Source organism: Aythya ferina (assembly GCF_964211825.1).
Source record: "Aythya ferina genome assembly, chromosome: 4".
Taxonomy (NCBI): Eukaryota; Metazoa; Chordata; class Aves; order Anseriformes; family Anatidae; genus Aythya; species Aythya ferina.
This window is the reverse complement of record NC_140300.1, coordinates 36,638,714-36,661,747: the sequence shown is the minus strand read 5'-3', so window position 1 is coordinate 36,661,747 and position 23,034 is coordinate 36,638,714. Positions and strand designations below refer to the sequence as shown.

The following is a 23,034-nucleotide window of genomic DNA, read 5'->3' as shown; positions in this document are numbered from 1 at the left end:
AATGGGATTTAACACCTTTCATTATAGACATGCATCTCTAATCCAGCCAATTATTTCTTCTTTATAGTTACTAGAGAAATAGGTGCTTCTACAGAATTATTTATTTCATCGTAATGCTGGATATCCCCTAAAACACGTTTCTCATTTCTCTCTGCTGACAACATAGTATCTATGGCCACGCTCATTAAGGCCATAACACTGCAGATGTCTGGTAGGAGGTGAGATGATTGCCGTCCCAATGTACCGCTCAAGTTTTTTTATTAGGTATGATAGACTCAGGAACGCCTAGCACTACCTGACACTTCAAAGAGCACTCTTCTGACAGAAGAGGATCCATTAAGGTGGACAACACTTGAAGTGGTAATTTTGTGGTAGTTCCTCATAGTGCTAGGCCCTAAAAGACAACACTACCTGAAATAGCTTTTGGTGGGTTACTGAATGCCTCGTAAGTGCTTGCATGACAGGAATTGCCACAGCATGTCACCCTGCAGACTGACAAGCATCTGAGCAGGAAGTGGTCATAGGGAGACCCTGAGACAGAACACCCACTGCTAGGCGGGGTGAGGTGGTCCCCGAGGATCGCTCCTTCACCAGTTCCCAGCAGATCAAAAACACGGTTGAATTTCTACACTTGCCAAAGATTTACTATCTCTATAGCTTTCTTTGACATCTACCTAATACATTATCACTTAGTACACTTTCCAATAGAGATGATTAACTGTGAAGCAGAACAAAAAAAAAAAAAAGTTATTTGCATCAAGCTCTGTCCTGCTGCTTATGGAGGACAGACAGAACAGAACTATGCTTTCACTCCTTGACTTGCTCCAGTGCGTGGCCTGACTAAAATAAATATAGAGAAGGCTACCATTACACAGCAAAAACTATCAGACTTTGGACTGACCTTACAACACAACAAGAAAGTAAAATGATCTGAACAGTAACCAAGAAAGCTCTACTATGAATGAAAATGGAAGAAAATAGGTGAGTGTGAACTTTAAAAAGAGTCAATTTTTTTCTGACATTTCCTTAGTTCTGTATTTTACGGTGGAAAAATTCTAACTTATATTTAATCCAAAAATCCAAATTAATGACTCCAAGAACACCAGTAGAGTATGCTTACATATGAACAAAATTCAGAAAATTGTCCTCTAGGAAGGTGTCTGTTGACCCAAAACTTTGAGAGCTCTTGAATATATAAAAATCTTTAGTGCTGAGGGAAGAAGCATAATCTACAGTGCAGATAAAATGAACTATTAACACTAGTCCAAACATCACAACTCCATCGTATTCATTATCCTGTAGTCTATTACCAATAGATGCTAGATGATAGCATAGACAAATACATCAGAGGCTTCCTAACCATTTGCTAGAGGAATGGTGATTTGTCCGGCAGTCAATTCTATCAGAGTGACCATAGTTTTAGAACTTTTTTTTTTTTCTTTCCTAGTGCAAAAAACAGCTCACAAAGATAAGGTCAGTCTCTTAGAACCGAAATGTCAGACAAATCACCATCCACCTTGCAAACTGTGCTCCTGAAGGACACTGGTGTGATTTGTGACTTGAAGAGCTGTTTTTTACTGTTCATATTCCTGAGAAAATCACTGTGGAGCTCATCTGTTCCAGACCCTGCACTGCCAACACAAGGAACTCACAAAAGGCATGGCCACAGAATATGCCGCTCTTTTGTTCCCAGAACAGCACCTTCCAGAGGTCAAAGGAAAACAAGTCTGATAAGCTGATGCCAAGTCATACCTCACTGCAGAGATGGCTGACTGAAAGGGATAAAGTCAAAGATCTATTTGAAGCTTGGATCATCCAGGACATCTTCCACAGCCAATTTCTCAAATATAATGTAGGAAGAGAAAAACCACACTGCCTGGATGCAGCTTAAGAGACTGAAAGGATTTCTGGGACTGTTTGCTGAGAAGAAGAATACTTAGCTGAAGGCTCAGTCATTGGTTGATATGAACCAACTTTCAAATGTGAATAAACAAATTTTTATCCATTTCTTCTCCTGAAATTAAGATAATTATTAATATGGCTATTTAAAAGTGATTTTTTTTAATAGACCATTATGCATCTTGCATTGCAAACTAAACATTCCTTTAAAACTGGACTAAAATCTGGACATGTATAAGAAATTAGGTGATACTGTAACAGCTGTCCCACTTTTTAATTCCTAGGTTCCCTCTCATCCATAGGAATGAGATTCAGTTTAGGGTGTCTAAATTCTGCAAATGTATCATTACCAAACTTACAAAGATAAGAAAGGTCACCAGGAGACTAGGTGATCATCTAGATTAGTAGAGTGAAATGCAGCTAAATATTTGGCCAAAACAGGGCTCCAGACAGGTCATGAGCAGTGAAACACCATCATCACACTTCCTTAAGAGAATGCTCACAGGCTGAAGCAGTAGGGTTCAGGGGGCAAGCGTTTGGCAGCAGCATCTTGTTTCATGCTCCTAAGTGCATTTATGGTATTTATGTGACTGAAAAATCATTCCTGTCCTTCCTAGCACTTAAAAAAAAAAATACATAGAGTAAGCCACCTACAGTAGGAAATATTTCTTACCTGAATCTGGCCTAATTCTGTCTATTCAACAGACAGATCAAAAAAGGCTAGTTGTACCTTTAAAGTTAGTACCAACATTACTGTCCAATATTCACTTAATTGGGTCACACGCAACCATGCCAACTGACAAGCATAATATGGTTACACAGAGACTGTTCTGATTTTGCCCCTATTGTATTTGAAGCAGATATTTCTGTAAAGGTCACCAGTTTATTGCATAATGATAAGGTGCATCAGTGCCTCCTGTAAGAGACATAGTTAATATCTGGTGGATTCTTTCTCAAATTGCCTGAATTTAATGTCTCTCTGTGGAGGCAGAAGTCAGCCACTTCACCACAGCATCTGAAACTGTCACAACTACAAAGTTTTTTTTAGACTTGTAAAGCTCTCAGAGGGAAATATCATCTTTATATTACAGATGGAGAACAGGGGCACAGGGAAATGGAGATGAACCAGTCTATGCCACAAAGGATAGCTGAGCCTTAAACAAAAACTGACCCTAGATTATTAAATTCAAATCCAGTACCTTAGCCACTGGGACCATCCTCCCAGCTGCAAAAATAATTGCATATTAATTAAATAAAAGCTATTAGATGTGCAAGTCTTCCTTATGCACCCATCAGTGAGATTAGCAGGTTTAAATATTGTGTGTCACTAATCTTCAGAGAAGAGTGATTTAAATATATTACCTCATCATATATACAGACATCTTTTCCATTATCATTTTAGCAGACTTTAACAAATGGAGGCTAGGTGGAGGATAGGAAAGTGTGTGTTCACATTAAAACCGCTTTTCTGAGAGTCTAGAAAAGCACTGGCTGAGGATCTGTTTTCAGTATCTTTGATTTCAATGTACTATTAAAGGTTTTCCCACCTTCTTTTATATTTAGGCACTTTAGCTGTTAATACATTATCAGGTTTCAATCCCAATAAAGTTATCTCATGAGGTCTGAAGTAATTTAATTATTTCCACTATAATTAGTTAAAATTAGTTAAATAGCGATCTTTGAATACAGGTACTTAAAAATTGGGTATTTTTAGTTCAATTCCTCCCTGGCAAAAATATAAAATTTTGAAGCCATCAGAGTTGTTAAAATACAAACACACGTCCAAAATAAAGCTTGTGGAAAGCCTAATAAGATATATCTAAAAAAAATTCAGATCATGGCTATTGAAATATTTCCCTGACAAAATCAGCATTTCAGCCTAGGAACAGCACTGATTAAAACGCATTAAAGATGGATGTTTCAGCAAAATTTGGTTTTGAAGTTTTAATAATGAGAAAATCTCCTAAAACTTCACTCTTGACTTTGTAGATTTTTCTTGTAAAAGATATTAAAACTCAACAACCGTAAAGGAACAAACTATAAACCAAATAATGAGGACACAAGCTGAAGATACTTGACCGAAGAAGGTGGGGGAAAAACCACAAAGACATGGCTTTACACTTCATTTCTAGTTCCTTGACTTTCCAGTTACCAGCATTACACTGTAGAACAGCCTGAGGTCTGCACTAAATTGTGCCTAGCTGCCTGTAGTCTGGAAAAGCAGGTCTAGCTACAGGAGACTGATGGAATGCAAATATCCTTTATGATAAGCCTTTCATCTGACAGTTTCCTCTATACAGAGAAAAATCTTGCCTCGGCAGTTAAACCAGCTTTAAAGGCCTTCTGTGAAGGGAAGTTAGTGAAAGACACTGAAAAGCAGTGCCCTCTGTACAGGCAGACATGACAAGGACACTGACATCTCACTCACAATAAATGCAGGAGGGTTTAACCAAACAGCCCTCCTCTTCTTTTTGCTTTTCTTTTTTTCCCCTAAATCAATCATTTTGTGTCAATCAATAGGTCAATCCCCAAGCACAGTTTTAACATTCTAGGGAAAGTAATTCAGCTTATCAGTGTTGCATACATGCGTTTGTTTGTTTGCTTATTTTGTTTTGGTTAGGTTGGTTGGTTTTTTGTTTTGCTGTTGTTGTTTCTTTGTTTTGTTTTTAACTCCTGGTGTGTTTTCCTTTAGGAGTTAGCACACTGTAACAGCAATTAGTATATATGCTTAGATACTGTCCATGTATAACATAAAAATACATGTATTAGTTACCTTGTAAAAGACAAACTGAGAGAAAATGTTGAACCACAGACAGGATCCCGTTTCATTGTTAGCTATGGAAAAAGTGGAAGCGGTTTTTGCCCTGTTTACATTAAGTTTTTAATCCATCTGTAAGATACTATAACATAATTGGAGAGAAAGCAAATGCCATTGCCTAACCAAAAGCAAACTAAGTTAGAATAATTGAATTGAATTTCCATCCAATCTCACTAACGGGTATCCGCACCATAATTTATGAACATTTCATTTTGAAATATTTATTGCAATTTTTAAAGGTGGATTGGTAAAGATCACTTCAGCTCTCCACATTACTTCTCTAATGCTCAAGCTTTAATTGAGTTTATCCATCAATGTCATACACTGTTTGGAGAATGGATGCAGGGCTAGAACTGTTAGCACTGTGTATGGAAGGGCCTTTGATTTAATTAACAATAGTATCTCTGTAGAGAAGTTAAAGGCTATATTCATTCTGTTCTAATAAATTGGATTCAGGCTCATTGTTTGGATAGAGTGTGGTGAATGATGTTCAGGTCTATTTCTTAGAAGTGTCTGGCATGAAACAGTGATAGGTTGCAGCAGGGTAGTAAGTTTAAACCATTTAAAAAATGATTACCTTACCTTATTAGAAATGAACCAGTAGTACTATGCTATGCATTTCTCAATGAAACACGATTGTTTTCATGGCTGCTTTCACCTGCAAGGATGACAATTTAGTTTAAAAATGCCACTGCAAATATAGGTATGGACTTCTGTCTTGAATGCATGAGATGCTATTTGTTGTTTTTGCTTTGGCAGTCAACTCACTGGAAAGGCAGAGTTAAGATAATCACTCATGTGAGGTATGTAGTCAAAGGAGACCAAGATACTTTGAATGTTTTTTTTTGATGTTGCCAAATGAGCCTCATTCAGCTTCATCATTTTCACTACACTTTAATTTATTTCACATTTTGTACTCCACTGAGCATCTTTAAAATGGTAGGTTTTGTTTGCTAAAAACAAACAAATAAAAGTCGACCACATTCTGGTTGACATGTAAAGCGCAGAGTTGAACTTGGACCATATGATAAAGAGAAGGTAATGCACACTTAAGTTCTTGGTAAGTACAGTTAAAAACCCAGCACAGGTGGAACTGTTTTCCAATATCTGATTAAGGTACAGAATGCAACACTAAAGGAGTGCATGATAAAATGTATCCTCTCCTTTTCAGAGTGACTTCTATCTAGTGTCAGAGAACTGTATTTTGTGAGCCATATAGTTATTGAAACGCCGTTAGAATATACTTTCTGCATCTTAGGTGATGCCTATACATTTTGTCACTTTAAATAATAAGATAGAAACATGTAGGAAATAGTGCTCTAGAGGCAAAAGAGAGACACTGTCTAACTAAGGCCCTGTGCTCAGTTGAATTACACCAACTGTGAGAGTGGTTCTTGAACACTCAACAAGAGTTCAGATAACACATGTAATCATAGGGTTAAATCCATGCAAACATATTCACCTCAACTTTATTTGCAACTAAATCTATAAGCAAATCTTCTGAGACTAACTATAAATTTCTGCCCTGGAATGCTTTTTAAAACAGTCAGTAGTGACATAACAGATTGCAGCAGGGAACAGGCAGTACCAACAGATGACAGAAGCAGCAGTAACAGCAGCAGCAGTGGTTGTTCTAATTTTAATCCAGAAATCTTATGTTTTTATGTCAAACAATGAGGAGCAAGAACCTTGCAGAAAGATAAATGGAACACACTATTTCTGAAGTAGAAATACACTGATCAGTACCAAAAGGGAGGACTGGTGGTTTTAAACAGAACATGCCAACTGAGAAAAGAGCAAGAACCAATGCTAAATGTTTCAGCACGAGCTGATAGGAGATTCTGAAGTACTGATATTACCTTTTATCTTCCTAGACTATGTGAGCTAGCATATAAGCAGCAGGACAACATCAAAACCAAAAAATACTATTCAGTAGAGAGGACAAAGATCAAAGTAGTCTTTAATGTATTTTATCATTGTTTCCTACTGGTAAGTATTATTAACTGGAAGCATAATATGAAGGCATGAAAGCAAAACAGTCATGCATCTTCCACTGAAAGACCATCACATAGAAGTTAATTAGAGCATCTAACAATGTACTAGCATAAGTTTAAAGAAAGCTGAAACCTCTGTGAGTGGTTCGCTTTGTTTTGCTTTCACTTGGAAATAAAAATAATAGAACATAAGATGTCACCATCAATAAACAGAGATGATTAAATGTCTCTTATTAAAGATGATAATATTTCACATACTATAGAAATACTATTTGAATTCAGTAGTCAGATGAATAATCCTCAAGTCAGGCTAAGCACTGCTCAATTCAATATAGCTGTAATGAAGTAACAGTAAGAATTATCCATGTAAAAATTCTCCCCTGATGGCAAAGTAAGGTCAGTTTTAGTCCCCAGAAAAATAATAATGTAATCGCTGTGCTGCACTTAACTACCATGACACCTGAAACAGGAAAAAAATAAACACTATTTTACATGGTATTCCATAGACTCACTTTTCTATGGGAAAGGCACATGGAGAAATCATGAATCTATTTAAATGCATGAAACTAAGGAATGTTTAGTATCTCAAGCAGTATAATCAAACATTATACATATATTAAAAGTATTTTTTATTGTCAAAGTTTACCTTCTTGTTGGCTGCACGTCTCTTCCTCTTTTTTGAAGATCGTTGACGAAGCATTTCTTCTAAAAAAAAAAACAGAAACAGAGATATGAGAGACTTTTATCTTTTTTAAATAAATGTTCCATGATTCAGGAAGGAAGGAAATGATTAAGGTCATTATACACATTTATTTAGGGAAGATCTTCAGGTAATGTAAACTATCCAGAGTCGTGAAAGGGCCTATAACAACTTCAACAAGATGACTTCCCTGGTCATATCTTTGTAATTCAAGGTTTTTCAACTTTGTAAACCTGCAGGCCTTGAATTTTTCCAGTGAAGATGCAGATCTCCTCACAATGTAAACATACATTGACTTTGCTTTGCTTTCCATAATTGCCTTTAGCAATTTCTTTGAAAACAATCCACGGATGCTCGTCCATTCATTGGATGAGGTCCTAAAGGTCCAAACAAGACTAGTATCCCAGTTACAGGCTCATCAGGCAAGCGATCTCCAGTAACCAGACTGCTGGTGCTTTTTGGAGACCTTTTATTTCAGTTCACTCCTTTACTCCCCTCAGGACACTGGACTGTAGATACTTTAAAGTTCTAGTATTCATTGTTTAATGCATATTTTTCATACAAAAGCCAGTTAGTAAATACTGGCTTCCACAAGGTTCAATCAATCATTATTTTTCTTAAGGAAAAATGGAGTGAGGAAGAAACACAGAACAGGCTGCCCAGAGAGGTTGTGGAATCTCCATCCTTGGAGTTATTCAACACCCAACTTAACATGGCCCTGGGCAACCTGGTCCAACTGCACATGGTTTTAGCTGAGGTTAGATTAGATGACTTTTGGTAGTCCATTCCAACCCTCTTGATTCTGTGACTGTGCTGGAGGTGACATGACATAGGTGTGTTAGACACTCCTAAACATTCAGCAACTGTGCAATATTTCCATTGTAATTTTCTAGTGATCTTCTGGCTTCCATGGCTTTACATGTCACAATATTTGTGCTGTCCCATTGTTATACATGTCCCATTGCTATAAATTCACCCAAACCAAATTTCCCCCAAAATAACAGCCATGGTAACTGCTCTTCTGGGTTAAATTTAATTTGAGCAAAATTGTATGTGGATCATTGTCCAGTAATTAAATTCACTGTCACAGGTAGAGGTCAGAGGTGCAATAACAGCAATAGGTAGATAATCATCCAGTTACTGGAAATAGTGGTATTTTTAATGGGCTCAGCGTAGCTGCCCAGAAAGCAAAATACGTTCCCTGAGGGCTAGAGGATTTGGGCTTCATTCTTCATAGTTCTGCTAATATTCTTAAGGTAGCATGGAAAGACTTGGAATAGGTAACAGAAATTTCCAGAAAACAGTCCTAGAAATATGATGCCAATGAAGCTTATAAATGCTGTACTTCAGAGCCCATACAGCACAAATTCAATGCTCATGCTGTGCTACATTTACTAACACCAGTATCATCTTGTCTGCAATCTGGATACTCCTAAGACATAGAAGCCACAGTCAGGCACCTGCCTGCCTTTGCACATTAATTTTCATATAAGATGTCTCTCTCTATATATATATTTAATGGAACTGTATCATAACAAATTGAGTGATTCTGCCTCTACAGAAACACAATGATTTAGGGCTGGCTTAGTGTTGAGCATGCACACGCAATCCCAGTGACTGGAAATTTTTTCTTTCATTTCACTAAGTTGCAGTTTAGATCACATAAGTCATACAAGTTATGTAAATTCACCCTGATTTAAAGTTGCATAAGTTGGATTCATTGTTTTCCAAAATGTAATGCCACATTATTTGCAAATTACTTTAATTCTTTGTTCCTCAATGCACAGTTTTGCATTTGCTCAGTGATAGTTATGTACCTTATGATTTACTATTCTTAGTTTCTTAGTTTATTTACTAATCTTAGTTTCACTTGTAAATAATACCATGATTATTTTAGATTTTCTTTCAGAAACACTGAATAATAACGGACTAAGTGTTTCACAGACAAACGAAAATTGCTGAAAAAGAAATTTCCTCTGAATACTAGAACTGATAGCATTGAGATACACTCATTCTAACAGAAACAATAATTACAACATTGATATTTTATAATGCTGCTTTATTAATTGGGATACCTGCTGTTTATAGGTACATGACAAAAACCCTTCATGTCTATGGACATGCACATGAGTCTCAATATTCTTCTGCTGTCTGCAAGTACAGTTTGAAATCCTGAGGCCTTTATCTGTAGTAGCTAGTTTACCTGAAAATAATAATAATAAAAATTGGCAGTTTATCAGCTTGCTAAGTTAGATTGCTATGTAATTCAAGGTCCTATGTCAAGACCAGTGTGGTTCCTTGTGACAGATTTTTTTTTCCTGCTTACTTCAAAAAATAAAAAATAAATATCCAGACTTAATAATTCTGTTAGAGGTCAAGACTGAGAGGCAAAGCACTCCAAAGGGTATGCAATAAAACAAAGGTATATGTTGCAATGCAGTTCGGGTCCCTTAGGCACAAAATGGATCTTTGAATGCTGCCTTGCATGACATGCATATACACTGATCTTTTTCCTTTTCTTTCCTTCTCATTTGTTGTTGCTCCCCAGCCAAAAAGACCCACTTTCTTTCGTGTGAAAAAAGCCAAACTCTGTGACTGAATCAGTTTTCTCCCACAGCAAATAAGAATGGTGGTATCAAAACAAATCTATCTACTCCGGCACCATCTCCCCAGTGACCCTGGTACTGACCAACAGTGGATATACAGTTGAAGTACAAGAACAAAGTGAGCATATAGCGGGGAGAACAAAACAAAAAACAACAACAAAAAAAAAAACTCAGCTCAGGGATAAGTGACTTGCATCTCAAAGGCTTCTAAAACCGGAAATGGTGACTGATGTACACTGGGCATTCAAATCAGGAGGAACTGAGACTCTATCAAGCCCAATGGAAAACTGGACCAAGAACCGAATTAGTAAAAAACTTCCTATTTTAAATTTTGTTCTTCTGCTCTGCACTAAACATGGATAAGATACATGAAGCAAAAAAACACATAAGATCACTGTGATGATAAATTCATTATGGTTTGTGAAGCAGTTCAATACTACCACTACAGAATATAACAAATGAGCACACAAGAAAATTAGTAATTTTGTACTCTGTAGGGTCTGGATGGCAAAGTAAATAATGCTTAGAGTCATGTACCATATAGTCCAGTATAATAAAAAAAAAAAAAAAAAAAAAAAGAATTAACCCCATGGTGAACACTGTACAACTGTGTATAAATGCATATATAAACCATAAACCATATATACATATAGAATGTAAAAGGCAGAGGTCCTGCAAGAAGAAAAAAACTCCACAAGATCTGGCAATTAAAACCTTTCCAACTGTACCTTAACTGAACAGCTAAATAAAGTCTCTATAGATTTTGTCCTGCATTCTGACATTCCAAAATTTGATATTCTATTTTTTTGCACTTTTTGTTAATGTGTTTCTCTTTGTTGTTTTTTTTTTTTTTTCGTCCCAACCCCCCCCCCCCCCCGGTGTACTCAGGTTGACTTCATCATCTTCCATTTAGGTTCCAAGACTTTTTAATGTACCCAGTAAAATAATATATTATAACAATATAAAACTAGGCACTCCTTTTCCTACAATTGATTCAGAAACAAATCGCAATAGATAAGCATAACACTATCTAGTGGCTTCCAGAGAACAATGAAATTTACTCAGTGAAAGCTCAGATACTTAAATTCTGAAGAGCTAAAGTGTTAGAATACTAAGCAGATGACATCTGTTTTACACACACACAAGCGCAAAAAAAAAAAAAAAAAAAAAAAAAAAGTTATTGGGAAGATATTCTCCTTTATTCTCTGATAGGTTATTTCAGCATATTGTTTAATTTCTTAGTAACACTTTAACAGGCATACAGAAACCTCCAGACTACTGAAGTCTACTTAAGTGTTATGTCAGACCCTACACTGCTTAGACTCTGTGGAACATGCTACATGCAAGATCAGTTTATAGAAAGTTGTCTTGGTTTCAAGGCAAATAACAAGTCATACAAGTCACCAAATTCCCAAGGAAGATCTAAGATGAATTTCAGTCCAAGAAGAAATGAAACATTGCTGAGAGCAATGACAAGCAGAAAGATAGCTCTCAAAACAATTTTATATGAAGAATATTGAATCCTTATTTTATTTACAGATATTTTGAAATTTGCCTTTGAATGTGTTTATGTATACACTTTCCATTTCCTAAATCACAGGAGAGTGTTTTCCCAGGTTTTACTTGACATGTTTGTCTTCTCTGAAGTCTTGCTTCACCCCTCAGGAGCTACAACAAAAGCTCATAACAGCATATTGCGAACTTTTAAAACTATTATTTAGACTGTTTAGGAGAAAAAAAAAAAAAAAAAAAAAGAGGTTATAAGAAACCCTACTCATCAGGAAGCTGCTGGGTGCATTATGATTCCATATTTGTTCCTGTAAGATGTCCAAGTTTCACTCCCAGGGAATACAATAAGTCAGAAATAGCTATACAAGGCAGCAGCATCTTCCCAACCAGCAGCAACACAGAAAGAAAAATGAAAACTAGTCTTCGGTACACGAAGAAGCTAAGCAGCACCATCTCTGTGTGACTCTCATTCTGATACAGCTTCTAGCACTTAGTAAATATTTGTTTTACTGCCCTGCTATGGTCAAGTGAAAACTCAGGTTGCTACTAAAATGTCACCAAGCAGTGTTTCCAAGGATATACAATTGAAAGCTATGTCTAAAGGTACGATCGACTCAGCTGACCTTTCCATGTTACTGTGAATATAGATATTCATTCTAATAGGCTAATGTAGAAAGCTGCTGCATGTGTCATACCATACTTCTACCTGCTTTAACCTTCCAGTGTAAGTATTTTTAAAAGCACCAAAATGTCAGTATCAAAATAAATAAATAAATAAATAACCCCACTGAAAAACTTTGGCTATAATGAAATCTATGAGCTTTTTCATTTGCTTTCACCTGAAAAGCACTGATTAAAAGACTGAACTACAGCTCTTTGGTAGACTGCATCTAAATGATAGCACAATGTTGCAGTGGCCAAAAAGGACCTTACAAAATAAGCATGTACATATTCCTAACAGGTATCTATGCCAGAGAATGCAGAACAATTTACAGATAACACTGAACCCAACTTTAAATGATCTAGCCTGGGCATCCAAGTCTCAGCAGCATGAAGCTCTCGCAGGCTAATTTATTCTGCTGAAATGTAATTTATCTTGACTCAGTGAAGTCCCAATGAAATAAACGGTGCATCTTGTCAAGCAAAATGGTGTTCAGTGTGCAAGGGGCATTAGAGGCTTTCCTTCTGTTCATGTAATGCCACAATTGTGTTTCAACTAAGACATCACCTCTCCATCCTTTGCCCTATTTGATGTCAAAACTAGCCCTGATCACCACATGAAGAAAAGAGGATGGCTTTTAAGAAATAGAAGTCCCCTTCTATCCATAAAATGCTCGTTGTTATACCTAGTAATCAACGCTTAAGAACATGCACATTTCAAAAACATTACTATAGAATCATTATCTTCTACAGATGGCTGTGGACATTCTCTGGTTTGCTTAGAGGGAAGCATTTTCTGTGTAAATGAATTGCTTCTTCTTGAACTGTCAAATGTATAAAGCCTACAAAGCATCTAGAAATGATCCAATAATAGCATATTATCTCATAAACCCAACCTTCATCAGGAACAATTCAGGAGAGCATTACACTGTGTGTAGAGTAATTTAAATTGTGACTTTCTTGGTAGAATAATAGAGGTCTGGCATATTTACAACCTGTAGGTAACAAAAAAGCTTTCAGTCCAAAGGTGTCCCATAGATAATTTAAATAAATACCATTTTGCAATAACAAATTAAAGCTTGAAGACTTGGAAATCCTGCCTGGTGACCAATTTTAAGAGTTTGTGTGCAGGGAGAGGGGTTGCTGGCCAAGGCAGGAAAGCAGACATCAATGACTTTAACCCACTTTCATGTCTTGGAATTTTAAAGTTGGTCCTGAGCCAATTCAAGGAAAACATTGATTTCACTAGGCCATCACCATATATTTAACTCAAGTTGCTAGTCGGTACTTCACCAGAAGATGTAAAACATCACACAGTGAAACATCAGTCTCAGATCGATACATGAAGATCTTCAAAAGGCAAGCACTTGAAAATGTCTCAGAGATCAGACTCAACCTTCCTTCCCCAAAACTGAAATTCCAGTCTGAAAAATACACTGGATTACTCTTTTCCGTGTATGTGATATGATCACTTAGGTTGTTGTCAGTACATATTCAAATGTAAGAAATCCACCTCTTTGCTAAAGAGCAAGGATGAGAAAGCATTCAAGACTAAGGATCTCAGGAAAATCAGACTGCTCTCGGAAGTAGTCAGCTGCTGCCGTGCACCTCCCCAAGCTCAGTGCCAGGGAAAGTTGTCCAACTGCAGCTGGGACTTCTCACAAATGCTAACCTGGAGTGATAGCCTAGGTTATACAGCCCAGTCAAGTCTATGCTTAAGCTCAGACACTATAATCCACGTTACCTTTCATCATTGTTTTTTCTTAACTCTGAAGTAAAAGACACTCACTTTTCAGCATGAGAAGGCCAACAGTCAGATGAAATAATGTTCATTTCTGGGCAGTGTGCATTTGCAGTCCAACATTTGTTTGGCAGTAGATGGTTTGTTATTCCAGACAGCAGTACAGGTTTCATAGACTCTCAGTAGGCCACAAAACATTGATGTCCAAGCATAGACAAGCCCAGGATATCAGATCCTATTAACCGTTACATTGTTGTTCATAAAATGCTCTCAGAAAACTTTTTTTAAAGGGTCTCTTGAGTTTAGCAAATTAAAATTGCTTTCATCCTCTGAGACTAGAACAAATAGATTCACGTTACTAAGGAAACCTGTCTGTGCAAGCGCATAGATAAGAAAATAGAAAGAAGGAAAAAAAAAAACTTAATCCATTGTTAATAAGTTTATTTTCTCTCATATTATTTGTGGCACCCACCAAAAACGCAACTACGTTGTTACAAAGGCAGTCACTTGGATGACCTACATAACTCATTCATAGCTTTGCTGCTTATGAATCTTTGAAGCGTCTATCCAAAGAAACGTCAGTAAAATATTTACTTCCCACCTTACTATCCAAGGTTCTGCACTTATGATAAATGCAAGTTGTACCTTAAAGTAGCCAGAATTTCAATACATGAGCTTTTCAATACTGAATGAAATTGCTGCCGCTTTCTTCTTACAAAAGCAAACTGCAAGATCCCAAAACAGGGACAGACTATATTAAATCTCAAACATTCCTTAGGCAAATGTATAAGTATGTAATGCGGATCAAAGCTGAATATATAAATCCAAGATGTGAAAAAGAACAAAATATGCTCAAAGTGCTTAAAATCACTGGTGGACAATCTACCTGCTTCACATCTGACTACCAACTAAAAGATAAAGAAAAAAGGGCAAAAAAAAAAAAAATCTTTTCATACTACAAAAAAGAAAAGAAAAGAAAAGAAAAGAAAAGAAAAGAAAAGAAAAGAAAAGAAAAGAAAAGAAAAGAAAAGAAAAGAAAAGAAAAGAAAAGAAAAGAAAAGAAAAGAAAAGAAAAGAAAAGAAAACAAAACAAAACAAAACAAAACAAAACAAAACAAAACAAAACAACAACAACAATTCAGGTACCTTTCTCTTAATATGCCAGAGCATATCTGTGCAACCATTGATCAATGTATATATAAGAAATATATGCAGTTCCACCTCTGTACCAAGAACCAGCTAAAACACTAACATATAAAACAAGAAACATTGGTATGTATTTACAGCATACCTATATACCACCATATCATGTTATCTACTGAGAAAAATATTTGTAGGTATAATAAAATATATTTCAGTAGACTAAATGCTATCATGGATAAAATCATCAAGGACTCTTGCACATAATTCCTTCTCTGAGTAATGTAGGATGGTATAAATTTGGAACTATACTGGCTGATCTAATGAAAATGTAATAATACTATTTCTAAATCTGTTCTGCTTGTGTCCTGAAGACCTTTGTTGTTAGAGCAAAAATACCATTATCTCTGCCTATATGTCTACCATTTTTGTGTAATACAGCCGTTGAGATTTGATGAAAGCTCTGTTAATTGAACAACATACTCAACTACTTAAATTGTTACTCAGTTTCTCAAAAAAGTTCAACTTGAAAAATCTTCCAGAGTCTACCTCAAAAACATTGATAATCACCTCTTACTATCTGTCTGCCAGAATATGCATAAGGTTTGTGGGCTTTCTGTCAAACAGTTATTGAATTTGTCCACAATTAAAGTTGCATCTTAAATGTCTGTGAAAGCAGTTCTCCAAATCAAAGAAATACAGAAAAAATGAATCCATGTTTATCATGCAAAATTATTTCAAGTAATTTTGGAAGAGAAGCACTAAAAAGAATTCCAATCAAAATGCAATAACTGAACACACAAGCTACAGTATAAGAAGGAATAGAATTTTTAAAACACTTGCTGAACTTGAATTGAAATAATTGTTAAGTGCTTTTTAGAATATTACACAGAACTTTAGTCATCTCATTTGAAAGATGAAATGATATACCAGGTATCAATACAAATTCAGAGTAGGGAGGAAAAAAAAATGTGCCTCAGTTGTCTGTGTGAATTTAGACGGAGAGCATTTTGTGTTAATTTTGTTGGAAAACATTTTGTATTAATTTTGTTATGTAGAAACAGTTTATACATTGACCCTGTAAAAGCAGGCTTCTAAGTTTATGAGCTTTGAGTGTTTGACTTTCATCTCTGAACCTTTTTGTTCTCACTTAACCACTGTGTGTTGCAAACGTGCTTGACATTGAGCAAATTAGATTGTATGACAGTCTAACAATAATCAGCATTTAATTAAAAGTCAAACAATGCCATTTATACAAATAAAGCTCTGGGTTACCTGAGGAATGAAAATGTTCCAAGTGCAGGGTATTGTTTTGGCTCTTCTGTCTATTGGATTACTGTTGGATTAGGAGACCTCCTGGGAAGAACAAATTTTAAGACACAGTTTTCATGACAAAGATGTTTGAAACACAGCTGTTAACAGAACATGAACTAAGAGGCAGCCATTACCAGTAGGTCTTGGAGTTACTGAAAGAGGAGGGTGAAGACAAAAAGAAACATGGCTCAGTTGAGCAGATGAAGAAGCGAAGAACTGAACAGATAGTGTTGAAGGAGGTGTAGATAGGCCAGGTAAAATGATAGGAAAATAAAAGTTCTTAGTTTAAAGGGAAAGTACATTGTACAAAAGGTGTGTAGCAAGAAGATAGATATGTAGATATCAGTAGATATGCTGGAAGTTGAATACAGCACAGCTTTAGCCAGGGGATGAGGAGAACAAAGGGATACTGCAGAAGAGAACTCATCAAGATTTGGCACTACCCAGAATTTTAGGGGAAAAGGAGTAGGTAGAACAGGAGACAAAACAAAGCTCTGAGCTCCAGTGCCTGGGAATATGGTTAAGGATATGTAATTGCTTTTTTTTTTTCTCTATCTTTTTTAACATGACAGCAATACTTTCAATTCTAAATCAGACTAAAGATGAGCAAAGTAGGTTGGTATGTGTTATATACACCATACTGCATATGCATACCATACTATATCCACAAGGTTGTAAGTAGACCTGATACAACAAACTGCTTAAAACATTTTTACTAGAATGGAATTATCTGTAGCCTCTCAAGATAGGATTAATAATGGCAAATTAATTTATGCTCCCTCTAAACCAGTAGGCAGAGACATTAGCAGCCAGTATAGTCTTGATAATGTCTGACTTGCTTGTCTCCAGTGCAATAAATTTAGATGACGTATCCTCTATGCAAATTAAAAACAGATATCTGATCCAAAAGAAAATGATGCTGTAGGAAACAATTTGTAGGGCTCTGTCAGGCCATACTGAGTAATGCTTCCTGTGCTATGAATTCATGCAATATGAAATCCATCTAAATCAAAAGCATTCTCTTTTTTGACCTACAGTGAGTGATACAAGATTATATAAGTGATACGACTGGTAATAAGTGTTGTAATTGTCCACACTTATTTTGGATTAAAATTCCAATCAGTGGCAAGGTTAGAATAGCATATTCAGTGAAGAATTTTATACAGGAATGAATCATTATAAGAAGTAACAGCACATGATCTCTAGAAAGCTCAGAGGTTGATCTTGGTAAAGCATGCAGTCTCAGCTGCATACGCCAAATGGAGTGAAAATATTGCAGGCACAAACTGTTGCAATGGTTTTGATAAATTCTTTCAACATAACCCCAAAATTCTGCAAGAGGGACCCCTGTCACCTTGCCATCCATCTTAAAAGGGTTAAGTAAACTACTTCATTTTCAGAAAAAAAAAGGAAAAATAGATTAAAAAAACAAACAAACAAACAGAGGTCTCAGCTATACAGAGATTCTCATGGCACAGTAAGGGCTATAGGGAAAGTTATCGAAGCACAATACCTGTTCCCAGACTCTCTGCACCATGCCAACCCTGACGTTATTTAGATGAGACTGAAGGACACTACCATGGATCAGCTGGCTACAGTCCCTAAAGGACCATATATCAAATAAGCACATCCAAAGCACACTGACATGTCCCTCCTTCTTGCCTCCTGCATTGAGGACAAGTACAGGAAACAGTACAGTACCTGAGAGGTCACCTTTCCAATGCTTTCATGAATTCTAGGCATGATCCACCCATTGATTAAAGTCCTGTTGCATTACCTGAGTGCTTTTCCTTCTTAAATTAAATTTGCATTGCATGAAACGATCAAAGCCAGCATGCACCCCAGCAAGGTTCAATGCATGCAAGTGTATGGAAAGTAGGTATGTCTACCAGAACAAGAAGAATAATGGAGAATCACATTTTTCATACATTAAGGAGGAAAAAAAAAATAAAATCTCTTAAAAGTCTGATTTTGCATGCACTGAGCAGCTCCTTGTAGCGAGTGGCACCTTACTTACAAAATGCTCTGATTCTACTGATGTCTCAAGTGCTTAAGGCACTACCATTTACCACTGCAAGTACAGCATTCTGATCCAGGGTGGAAGAATTAGACTGTAATTTTCCAGCACTTAGCTTTGCAAATCTAGACAAGTGCACACAGTGCTTCTGTAATAAATCAAAGGCTAACTTTCAAAGAAAGGAGGTGAGAAACAGATAGGCATTTCAAAACTGAGAAGACTCTCCAATCAAAACAGAGTATCTATAGCCACACTTGAAGCTAATGTTCCCAGTTCTCTTGCTAGCCCCACCTCAACAGTAAGTTTATCAGTAGTTCTGTGGTGGAGAATGGATATTAGTTATGCTGGGACCAGAAGACAAAACTGTCTACTTCCCAAATGTTATATTTGGAGTTAGAATTTCAATTGGATTCCAAAAGGAAATGAACAAAAAGCAGATTTTTGATATTAAACGTGCAAAATGTTACATATACTGATAAAAGCAAGTACTCTTGTCTCCACTACATTTCAATATTTATTAATCAGCTGTGAGCACACTGGCATACTGTCTTGCACCTTGTAGTGGATTGCATGTCCTCAAACTGCAGAATCTAGCTACAGGCTGAAGGTATTACAGTTTTCATGTCACCACAAGTGATTACATACACATAATTCCAAACTACTCGTACATTACTGCTGTCCATTATATTTAATAAATGTATTTTAATTATGACAGACTATTAAAATCACTTAATATTGAAAATATGACTAGCATTTCAGATATATGAATGGTTGTAGAGAGTAACCCTGAAAGCCTTCAGAGTCAGGAACTTGTATTCAACAATGGCAAAGAGCCAAAAAGAAATACAAAAGCATTAGAAAAATAATAATAAAACAAGAAAAATACATATGCTACTTCCTTGAGTACTGAAATCAAAGCCTTCAATGGATGTTGTACTGTTGGAAGGATTTGTTTTCCATGAACTTTTCTACTCTCCTCTTGAACCAACAAAGTTTTAGCGTACAGAGTTCTTTACAGCAACATATTTCACAGCTTGTTGTTACTATTATTTTACAGCTTCTTCTATGTATTATTATATTTGAACCTATTTGGACAACTACCTGGAATCAAAGCAGTTTTAAATCCAGCAACATAAATCAGCAAGGCATTTCAGACTTGAAGCATGAACAGTCTTACTCACATTATGTGCCTGCTCTGTTAACTTCATGCTCAAGTATTTTGCTAGTATACAACTGAAATTTCATTTGTATGGATAATGCCAGAACAAGCTGTGCCTCTGGACTTACATCCTGCAAAATATGTACTAAAAAAAAAAAAAGCCTTAAGTCTTCAAAAAATCCTATAACCAAATGTAGAAGTGGACATTTAGTTACCTTTCTATATTTCATTATATATATTTTTAACACTGCCAGTGGATTATTATTATTATTTCAATAAATGGACATTTGCTGTTTTGGAATGGAAATATTGCAACATCATAGTGCATTAGAAACCAAAACTGAAATAAGCTAGTCACTTATAACAAACGTAAGTGACTGCCTTTGCTCTGGCTGAAAGATGAAGATAAAGCCAATAGTGCAAATGATGAATAGGGTTCTGATCAAATCCTTATCAAGGTCTCTTACATCTGACCCATTTTTAATCTTAAAATGTCCTTTAGGATGTTATATGAAAAATTAAATGCTTTAATAAAAGATTACAGACTTTAACTATAAGCTGAAATACAATAAAATGTATGTGGATGTAATGTGGAGATTTTAGCATACATTTTGATGTTTTTAAGTCACAGATTTTAAGATAGTACAACATGCAAAATGAAAATAAGTTTATTGTATGTGATACCATTGTCATACACATTCAGTTTTAAACGGATCCTGGACTGACCGAAGAATAAGTACAATCAATGCAAGCTGAAGCAATTTAAAGCAATTTGGAATAATATAATTTATAACACACGTTAGAAAGGGAGAACACCACTAACTGAAATGAACACAAACAGGTCTTGTGGTCCAGTGGTATGGAAAATCTAAAACACATTCATATAGGATTCTTTCTTTCTCTCTTTTTCCTGTTAAAACACCAAAAGAAGAGGTGCGAAACTGGTACTCAAAAATCATAAATATTTTACATTCAACCACAGATGTCCAGTTGTAGCCAAATCAATTACTATAGCTCTGCAGTAGGGTACACTAACATAATCTGGTCTAACTTGCATTACCTTCATCAAGTATATCTTTGAAGTGTTTTTGGTTGCATGGCACTAATGTTGTATCAAGATGTTTACAAGAACTAAGTAAATTCATATTCATATGATGGGAATTCTGGATTTAGATAGGCATCATGTATAATTTATCCATTCATGGTAAATGTGAGCCATTTGGCTAGATGTGATGCGGCTGTGCAGTCACATATTTTTCACCAGTGGTGATAAAGTGTCTCATTGTTGACAAGGAGAGGAGTTTATTCTACTTCCTCTCAGGACGCTCAAATATTTACAGCCTGTTTCATTTACATTTAGCATTTCTTGAGTACAGGCATTGTACAGTAATAAAAATTCACCTTGCTCTCCTGTGAAAATACACAAAAATCCAATGAAGATATGAAGGTTTAGAACTTCAGGCTGTATCATGTCCCTAGTAAATAGGAAAATGGTGATTTTGCACTCGTACATACAGCATTAGGTCAGTCACACAAATGCAGCACCACTACAGGAGCTCCTATCAATTAGTCAGACACTATTATACACCTGCTACTCAATATTCCTGTCAAAACTTGGCTCTTTCAGAGTTTTATACATCTGATCGTAACAGTACGTGTCCCAAAACGATTGAAATTGCAGCTTAATATCAGAGAAATCAGAAAAGTTACAGATACTCTGCAAACCTAGAACTGTCAGTTCAGAATTATCATTTTTGACTTATTCAATACAAGATTAAAGCTGTATCTTTTTTTCCTGTCTAACATCGTAAGTAATGACATATACCTGAAGACAGTGACAGCACAGGGCATCATCCTTGACAATTCAACTGATTACTTACTGTTTTCACATTGGAAGAATTCCTGTTTAAATGTACTTATCAAAACAACTATTTATAATCTGAAAAATATATATATATGTTTATGTTACCAGTAATCTTGATGCCCAGCAACAATAAACTGGTATAATCCCCTTGAAAAAGTTAACATTGTTTAAATCTCAACAGTTTCTGAACTAATATATTTGGAAGCACCATAACATACATTTACCTCAGGTTAACAACTCTTTTGGATCCACATTGACATTCTAACACATGAATTTAAATTTCCAGAAACTATACAAAGCAAAACATGTTATTCACATGTAACTATGCATATCCAAGTTAATCTGTAGGTTTTCAGGGAAGAAAAAGAACTCTCAAGGGAGCCTCAGCAATCCTTCAGTATTTTCTATGGAAAACTTCCAGTAATTTACTTTACACAATATTTTCCCATCTATCACTGTGTTTGAAAATGTTTGAGACAGCTGCTGATCTCAACTGAGTATCTGACAGAAGCTAAAAATCAAAGCATAATATCAAAGCAATTTGAGTAACACTCTTACTCACTTATGCTCATTAGAAGAAAAGATCATTGCTTCTCCAAAACTGGAATCTCTGAAAAAAAAAAATGTGGGTATGCAAGTATCTGCCTATGTGGGACCCACCTGGTGGGATTAACTACCCATCATATTTGAGAAGTCTTGGCAGTCAGGTGCAGTCCCCAGTGAATGGAAAAAGGGAAACATCACTCCCACTTTTAAAACTGTAGAAAGGAAGTCCCAGGGAACTAGACAGCAGTCAGCCTCACATCTGTGCCTGGGAAGATTTTGGAACGTGTTTTTCTTGAAGCTATATTAAGGCATATGGAAGACAGGGAGGTGATTCAAGACAGCCAACATGGCTTGACCAGGTGCAAATTGTGCCTGACCAATCTACTGGCTTTCTATGATGGAGTGACTACATTAATGGACATGGCAACTATCATCATCTATCTGGACTTCTGTAAGACATCCTTGTCTCTAAATTGGAGAGAGGTGTGTTTGAAGGGTAGGCTGTTTGGTGGATAAGCAATTGCCTGAACTGACACATCCTGAGAGTAGCAGTCAACGGCTCAATGTCCAGGTGGAAAAATAATACTGAATGATGTCCCTCAGCGGTCTGTACTAGAACAAGTATCGTTTAATATCTTTATCTATGACATATAGACAGTGGGAATGAATGCACTCTCAGCAAGTTGCAGATGACACCAAGCTACCTGAGTGCCATAGCTGATATGGTAGAAGGAAGGGATGCCATCCAGAGGGACTCTAAGAGGCGGGCTCAAATGAACCTCATGTAGTTCAGCAATGCGAAGTACAAGGTGCTGCACCTGATTCAGGGCAATCCCAAACATCACTACAGACTCAGGAATGAACAGATTAGTGGTGTGACACCCAACATATAGTGGGTGACATTGGTAGTAAAAGGATGGTTGGACCCGATGATCTTGGAGGTCTATTCCAACCTTTATAATTCTATGATTGAGAGCAGTCCTGTGCAGGAGGACTTGGGGGTACTGCTGAAAGAAAAGTTGCATATCAACCAGCAGCGCACGCTTGTAGCCCAGAACACCAATTGC

At 36.3% G+C, this 23,034-nt stretch overlaps 1 long non-coding RNA gene across 1 annotated transcript in view; it reads right to left on the bottom strand.

Moving 5' to 3' along the window:
• Positions 1–23,034, bottom strand: part of LOC311436264 — a 334,039-nt gene that overhangs the window by 165,184 nt on the left and 145,821 nt on the right. The window contains exon 2 of the long non-coding RNA XR_014692707.1: positions 7,358–7,416. This is a non-coding gene — a long non-coding RNA (uncharacterized lncRNA). The remainder of the gene's footprint in view (positions 1–7,357; positions 7,417–23,034) is intronic.